This window comes from Camellia sinensis, chromosome 7 (genome assembly GCF_055761805.1).
Source record: "Camellia sinensis isolate YWXY chromosome 7, ASM5576180v1, whole genome shotgun sequence".
Lineage (NCBI taxonomy): Eukaryota > Viridiplantae > Streptophyta > Magnoliopsida > Ericales > Theaceae > Camellia > Camellia sinensis.
In genome coordinates this window covers 21,517,572-21,526,255 of record NC_138967.1, presented here as the reverse complement: position 1 = coordinate 21,526,255, position 8,684 = coordinate 21,517,572, and the positions used below count along the sequence as shown (strand labels likewise).

Sequence of the window (8,684 nt, the reverse complement as noted above, 5' to 3'; positions counted from 1 at the left end):
CAGCCCGCTCGAGCGGCTTCAGCAAAATATGCGCGTGATAAAACAGAGGTCCGCTCGAGCGCCAGAAAGCCCGCTCGAGCGCGAAATCACACATCCCAGTACTTTTGCAGGCGACCAAAACTGCTGGAACCAGGGATTCTCCGCTCGAGCGCGGGTATGTCCGCTCGGGCGGACAGGCAACTTGGAATACATTGTCATCACAAACTTCTCTGAAAAGCACAATTCGGGTTGGATTCACATCTAAACACTCATAGCCTCACTGAAAAAAAATGCGAATAAAATTACAACTCAAAGGAGTTTTGTCAAACAGGATTGCCAAGAAATAAAACCTAACAGAACCGAAAGCCGAACCAAACCAATCCACACGCTGCCAAAATTAACCCAGTGCTTACCCACACAAACCAACCGCCCAGAATTTCGGAAAAAGGTGGAAAAATTTGTAGTAGCCGTCCACTGTGTTACACCAAACAATATATATATATTGTGAATCTAGGGTTTTGTAATCAAACCTTAATTATTTCCAAATTGGATTGGATCTCCTCAAATATAATATATAAAAATATATTATACCTAAACCAACCCAAATTAAAATTCTTTAACAAACCAATTGAGTCCCACACTCCAATAAGGAGGTATACCCAATAATTGACTGGTTTAGACTCTGTACTCTATTTACACACCACTTGCCTTAGCAACAAAAACAAACACAGATGGCATATGGCTTTTGCTACAATCTATTGTTCCAGGGCCTTCTCTGCTTGCTTGGAAGCCAACAAAAAGAGAATGGTATCCCCTATTCTTCCTTCTAACCCAGTCATTGACATCGATGTTTTTGAACCTCCACACCCCTGTTTCAGCAACATTGATAAGTCAAGCCTTACCCAACTTGTCAACAAGAAAAATCTAACCCAGCTTGTTGAAAAATATGATGAAGTTGAAGGTTTAGCTTCTGCCCTCAAAACCAATTTGGAGCATGGAATAAATGGAGACGACGAAGAAGATATTTCGCGCAGGCACAAAGCTTTTGGCACTAACACATATCAAAGGCCTCCCACAAAAGGTTTCTATCGTTTCGTGTGGGAGGCTTTGAAAGATCCTACTATTATAATCCTTTTAGTATGTGCAGCACTTTCACTTGGATTTGGCATAAAAGAAAATGGGCTGAAAGACGGGTGGTATGATGGAGGAAGCATATTTGTTGCTGTCTTTCTAGTCATAGCAGTCTCTGCAGGAAGTAATTTCAAGCATAATAGGCAATTTCTCAAATTATCTAAAGTTAGCAACAATATCCTAATTGATGTTGTGAGAAATGGCAGGAGGCAACAAGTTTCGATTTTTGAAATTGTTGTTGGAGATGTTGTTTGCTTGAAGATTGGAGACCAGGTTCTAGCTGATGGGTTGTTAATAGATGGTCACTCGCTACAAGTTGATGAATCAAGCATGACAGGCGAAAGTGAAAATGTAGAGGTAAATTTCACTCAAAATCCATTCTTGTTTTCTAGTACCAAGGTGGCTGATGGGTTTGGCCGAATGCTTGTCACATCGGTTGGCATGAACACAACATGGGGTGAGATGGTGAGTACAATCAGCTGCGACACCAATGAGCAGACGCCTTTACAAGCTTGACTTAACAAGCTAACCTTGGCCATAGGTAAGGTTGGTTTGGTGGTTGCTTTCCTAGTTCTTGTAGTGCTGTTGGTTCGCTACTTCACAGGGAATACAAAAGATGTGAATGGAAATACAGAGTTCAATGGAAGCAAGACAAAAGTTGATGAAATTATCAATTCTGTTGTGGGGATTGTAGCTGCTGCAGTAACTATTGTGGTTGTTGCGATTCCTGAAGGCTTGCCATTGGCTGTCACACTTACTTTGGCTTATTCCATGAAGAGAATGATGGCTGATTAGGCAATGGTACGAAAGCTCTCTGCTTGTGAAACAATGGGTTCTGCCACCGTCATATGTACTGACAAAACAGGCACCCTCACACTCAACCAGATGAAGGTGACAAAGTTCTGGCTCGGGTTCAACTTCAATTTCAGACAATGTTCTCGAATTGCTCCACCAAGGTATTAGTTTCAATACCACAGGTTCTGTTTACAAGTCCACTTCAGGATCTGAGTTTGAGTTCTCTGGCAGCCCCACCGAAAAGGCAATTCTTTCTTGGGCTGCCTTGGAACTAAACATGGATATGGAGAAACTGAAGCAGAGTTGTACAATTCTCCATGTTGAAGCCTTCAATTCAACAAAGAAAAGAAGCGGCATTTCAATGAGGAAGAAGGATGACAACACAATCAATGTGCACTGGAAAGGGGCTGCAGAGATGGTACTCACAATGTGCTCCCATTACTATGATTTCTCTGGAAAAATTAAGGTCTTGGATGATGTTGAAAGGAAGAAATTTGATCAAATGATTCAAGGTATGGCCGTGAGCAGCCTTCGATGCATCGTTTTTGCTCATAAACAAGTTCAAGAAGAAGAGAATGAAGGTGAAAAAGTGAACAAAATTTTGAAGGACAACAACTTGATCCTTTTGGGATTGGTAGGTATAAAGGATCCATGTCGACCTGATGTGAAAAAAGCTGTGGAAGCTTGTCAATATCCTGGAGTGAACATCAAAATGATCACTGGAGACAATGTTTTCACTGCTAGAGCTATAGCCAGTGAATGTGGGATACTTGGGCCTAATCAAGACATAAATAGTGGAGCAGTGGTAGAAGGTGAGGAATTTTGCAATTACACGCCAGAGGAGCGATTGGAGAAAGTTGATAAAATCTGTGTGATGGCAAGATCTTCCCCATTTGATAAACTTCTTGTGGTGTAATGCCTGAAACAGAAAGTCCATGTTGTGGCAGTTACTCGTGATGGCATAAATGATGCACCAGCATTGAGGGAAGCTGATATTGGTCTTTCTATGGGAATTCAAGGGACTGAGGTGGCTAAAGAGAGCTCAGACATTGTCATTTTAGACGATAACTTTGGTTCTGTAGTCACGGTCTTGAAGTGGGGAAGATGTGTTAACAACAACATCCAAAAATTCATCCAATTCCAGCTCACTGTGAACATTGCTGCCCTTGTTATCAACTTTGTAGCAGCAGTTTCAGCTGGTCAAGTCCCACTTACAGCGGTCCAGTTATTGTGGGTAAACTTGATCATGGACACCTTGGGTGCATTAGCTCTAGCCACGGAGAAGCCCTCCAAGGCGCTCATGGAAAAACTGCCTGTAGGTCGGACCAAGCCACTCATCACCAATATTATGTGGAGGAACTTGCTAGCTCAAGCATTCTACCAGGTAGCCGTGCTATGGATAAACATTGTTCTTCAAGTGGTTATGGTGGAATTCTTGAAAAATTTGCGAGCACAGAGAGGTTGTATTGGAGGCAATGGGCAGTATGTATTGGATTTGCTGCAGTATCTTGGCCGATTGGTTGGCTTGTGAAGTGCATACCTGTTCCAGAGAAACCATTTTTCAGCTACCTCAAATGGAGCTATACAAAAAACTTGTAAATATGAATAGTTAGGAACTGAATATTTGATTTGTCATAGGTGTTGCTACTGTTATCATTATGTATATTCAATTACTGTATTGTAAGTGTTGGTTTAAGATGTAAGGAAATAATAAAAATTGTACTTTTGTCTTAGACATTCTAGAAGGTAATCTTTCAAATTATTGTTCTATATCCATCCTACATGTTGAGGTGCTTAAGGATATAGAAGGTTCGATCAGATCATATTTATAAACAGAGCTGATTTGAAGCAATCTGGTGCTAAAATCAGTTTGAAAACTGTTTGTACTCATAAATGGCACACTAGTTTGGGGATTAGACCTCTAAAGCAATGTAATAAATAATTGTCTCTTAGCAGAAAATCAGATTCAATAATATTTTCCTTTTTTTTTTCTTTTTTTTTTTCTTGTAATTGGAGGTTGTATCCTAAGATGTGTCATAGGTATAACTAATTTTATCATTATGTTTGTTCATACTGTATTGTAAGTATTGGTTTATTACATAAGGAATTGTAAAAGCTGTATTTTTTTTTTATAGTAAATTTCATACAAAGTAGTTTATGGAATGGTTTTAAGCTTGTTCGTTTTTCACGGGGACACTAAACAATTAATAAAACCACAATTCTGGGTCACCCTTTAGTATTCACTCAAATAAGGAGAGATGCTGCAAAAAATATTCAAGATGGTTGAAGAAGATATGAGGGCAAAGATCAGATCCTGAGGCTATAGCTGGAAGTCATAATCTATTTTGGTTCCTTGACATTGTCAAATATTTTTTTAAGTTGATATTGTTTTTTCTTCAAGGAAAGCTTAGTCTAGAGACAGGTCAATGGCTTTGTTAGTTGTACTATTGTTCTGTACAAGAGGTATGCCCCTTCTTTTTAACTTTGTATACACAGTTTCACTACCATTGAATTATTAATTACTTATCAAATTTATTATTAATATTTTTTTAAAATGAAGAGCAATTTTGTGAAAGTAATGGTTTTCTATTTAAATTCTTCGTGGAACTTGCAAGACTAAGACAGTTGTAAGATGGCCCTATTTTTTTTTTTTTTTTTTTATCTAAAATGGAAAACAAGTTGAATTTGAAGAGGCTTTAAAAAAAGAGAGAACTTACATACTATATTGCACACCATTTGATCTCAAAATTTCACTATGATCTGGTGAAAGAAATCCATTCATCATTTCTCACACATTTAGTTGATGATTCTAATCCTTATTGAGGAGTTCTCGGCAGCTCAAGAATTTCAAGGAGGCCAATTGTTGCAGTACATGTCTACAAATGTCACCGAAACTTACATTTAGCATTAATAGATCATTGAATTTGGTAATTTTGATGTTCTACCAGAATCATCTTTGAAGTGCTTTTAAATGCAATCAAATAGATGTTTAGAACTAGTATTTGCAAATTCAGAATGCATCAATTAAGCCACACACACACACACACACACACACACACACACACACACAAAAAAAAAAAAAAGGGAAAAGAATTCTTCACCATATTAGTTCGACAAGAAAAGCTAGAACTTGGCGCTTAGAAAGGAAAGGGAAAAAAAAAAGAAGAAGAATAATTCAGTATATAAACCTATATTTTGCAACATAACATTGCTGAGTGATAAAGGTTGATCTCTCTTTCTTATGAAAAAAGGGGCAAAAATAGCAGAGGAATATAATTGAAAAAGGAAATCAAGGCTTAATGTATTCTCTGAATCTCTTGGTGCACTACTATTTTTTTTATTTATTTAATTTTTTCTTTCTTTGAACAACATTCCTTCCTTGAACAAAAGCTGAAACAGAAATAAGGTTGAGGATTCTTGACCAGAACAATATGTACTGAGAAAGAATGACATAACATGACCAAAACAGGACTTCAAGGCAAACACGCAAGTATATTAGTCAATAGCAGCATGTTAAAATTTGAGATCATGTACAGAGAAAATAGATAGAATACAGAAAGCAATTGCAAACATGGTAAACAAACAGAACTTGAACTAAACAACATCAAAAGAAAACCAATGGAGTAACACTACAAACTATGACTGAAACAAAAATCCACATATATATCCAAACATCTAATATTCACACACAATTCATGCAGAGTACACATCGTCCAAGTAGCAAGTTGAGGCAAGAGTGTATTGCATCTACATGGACAATTTACTTCAATTGAATATAAAGGAAGACAGAAAATTTATGACCTGTTTAGAGGTAGGATATGGAGATTCCAAAAAATGCCAGTAACTTTGCTTCCCCCAGGTCTTCTTCCCTACAATTGCATCATGTACGTCTATTGTAAGATACCATCAAATTAACAGAGATAGAGAGAGAGAGAGAGAGAGAGAGAGAGAGACCAAAAAGTAATAATAATAATGATGTAATTACCTGAAATTTGGGGTAAGTTTCTGTAGTTAGAATTCATTGTAAACATATCTTCCCTACATCAAGACCGTGGCTACAAAACTGAAGTTATCATCTAAAATGAAAATGTCTGAGCTCTCTCTAGCCACCTCTGTCCAAAGAATTCCCATAGAAAGACCAATATCTGCTTCCTTCAATGTCGGTGCATCATTTGTGCCATCACCAGTAACCGCCACAACATGGCTTTTCTGTTTCAAGCATTGCACCATGAGAAGTTTATCGAATGGGGAAGATCTTGCCATCACACAGATTTTATCAACTTTCTCCAATCTCACCTCTGGCATGTAATTGCCCAATTCGTCACCATCTACCACTGCTTCACTATTCATCTCTTGATTAGGCTTTAGTATTCCGAATTCAATGGCTATAGCTATAGCAGTGATCATTTTGATGTTCAGTCCAGCATACTGACAAGCTTTCACAACTTATTGGACACCAGGCCGACATGGATCCTTTATACCTACCAGTTCCAAAAGGGTCAAGCTGTTGTCCTTCAAAATTTGTGTACTTTCTCACCTTCATTCTTTTCTTCTTGGACTTGTTTTTGAACAAAAGCAATGCATCGAAGCCTGGTCGCAGACATATTTTGAATCATTTGATCAAATTTCTTCTTTTGAACATCATTCAAAACCTTTATTTTTCCAGAGAAATTATAGTAATGGGAACACATTGTGATACCATCTCTGCAGCTGCTTTCCAATGCATGTTGATCGTATTGTCATTCTTCTTCCTCATTGAAATGCCGCTTCTTTTCTTTGTTTAATTGGAGGCTTCAACATGGAGAATTGAGAAACTCCACTTCAGTTTCTTAATATCCATATTTAGTTCCCAAGACAGCCCAAGATAGAATAACCTTTTCAGTAGGCTGCCAAAGAACTCAAACTCGGATCCTGGAGTGGACTTGTAAACAGAACCTGTGGTATTGAAACAGACTCCTTGGTGGAGCAATTCAAGAATATTGTCTGAAATTGAAGTTGAACTCCTTTCCTGCATAGATTCTCGGCCGAGCCAGAACTTTGTCCCCTGCATCTGGTTGAGTGTGAGGGTGGTGGCTGAACCCATTGTCACATAAGCAGAGAGCTTCCGTACTGTTGGGATCTGGGATCCTGCCTAAGACCTTATAGAAATTATTCCATGCAGAAAAACCCACCCACACTCAAGGAGACACAATATTTAACGTGGTTCGGCCTCAATGCCTACGTCCACAGGAGAGTAGCCGGTTATCACTATAACAATGGAGATATTACAGAAAGATTACAATGGAGGAGGAGCTCACACTCTCCTCACTCACACACTCACCCGTCTCACTCGCTCACACCGAGGAAGACGGTCTCTCCGCCTCAGATATCTCACTCTCTGTGGCTTGCTCTGCTCTATCACTCAAACCCTCCCCTCAGCCTCCATTTATACACTAACAGAATGGAGATGGAGAGGCTGGCCTTGCATATGGCCAGCTATCTTGTGTGTTGGCTTCACATGGCCAGCTCATGTGTGTTGGCTTCACATGGCCAACTCTTGCAGCACATGGAGAATCACCCCTCACATGGTGATGATATCCCACAAATCACCCCCTCAGCCAATATGAGGTGATCCACAACAAAACCTGCTGCCAAGGTATCAAGCACCCCCAGATTGGATGCCCTGTACCCTCTGCTCGGGATACCCTTGCATTACCGTGCAACTCCTTGCATGATGAACACGGGAGCAACTAGAAAACTTCAGAGTGTGACACATCAACATCCTCAATTTTCCTTGCTCGGAGCTTATTTCTGAACAACCAGCCTTTGCTTTCTGGACTTCAGAACAACTTCCCAGCGATCTCATACGCCCGTTGTCTGTGCTGCAATCCCTGATGTTCGGTTCTGTCTCACTTGTACGTCCGTACTGATGTTTGATAGTTAGCCCTTCTGCCAAGACAACTTCCACCGGTCTGTACAAGTTACCACTATGCAACTCCGTGCATAGTGCTTGCACCCCCTTATTGGAGTGCATTGCAAAGCTCACTTTGCGACTCGAAATTGCATCCCTCCCTTCAATGCATCTTTTGAGAGGTTGCAAAATGTCTTTAACACGGGAGCAAAAGAAACTCTCTTCTTCACTGGCATAGTCTCTACAGACTTGATTTCTTTGCTCTGAACTTTCTTCAAGATTGGTTTCACTGGCTCAGATCTGTGCACCTTTGAACTGCCTCCTTGCGTTCCCGTGCACCGTTTTAGCCATTCCTGATGAAAGCCTTGCTCAATCATACGCTTTGGTTGCGTATGTTCTCTCTTTGTACCCTTCGACTGGCATTTGACAACACTCATCTTTGTCAAAACTTCTCCTTCCAGTCTATACAGTTTGTTGCACAATTTGCCTTGCAACATTTCTCTATCACCTCTGTGTACATGAAGAACCCCACCACTAGATGAGAAACAATTTCCTTTTAGATCTAGCATACTCAGGGAGATTAGATTCCTCTGTACTCCTGGCACATGTCGGACCTCAAATAAAATTACTTTTCTTCCAGCCTTAGTAAGGAACCGCACTGTCCCTATGCCAACAACTCTGTTCACTGTGTTGTTGGCCATCCGGATAGTGCTACCGCTGACTCTTCGATAAGTGGAGAAAAGCTTCTTATCCGCACATATGTGGAACGTACACCCTGAATCCAAAATCCAGCCGGGTGTCTCCAACTCTGACGAGATTGTAAGCATTACCTCTTCATCGTCAGAGGAATTCACTGCAACTGCTGTAGTTGAGGGACCTCCGTGTCCCT

At 39.9% G+C, this 8,684-nt stretch overlaps 2 pseudogenes; one reads left to right on the top strand and one right to left on the bottom strand.

The window, feature by feature from the left end:
- Positions 1 to 655: 655 nt before the first annotated feature.
- LOC114281153 (putative calcium-transporting ATPase 13, plasma membrane-type pseudogene) lies at positions 656 to 3,722 on the top strand (annotated as a pseudogene).
- A 2,221-nt stretch (positions 3,723 to 5,943) lies between these two features.
- LOC114281150 (putative calcium-transporting ATPase 13, plasma membrane-type pseudogene) lies at positions 5,944 to 6,988 on the bottom strand (annotated as a pseudogene).
- Positions 6,989 to 8,684: the final 1,696 nt, after the last annotated feature.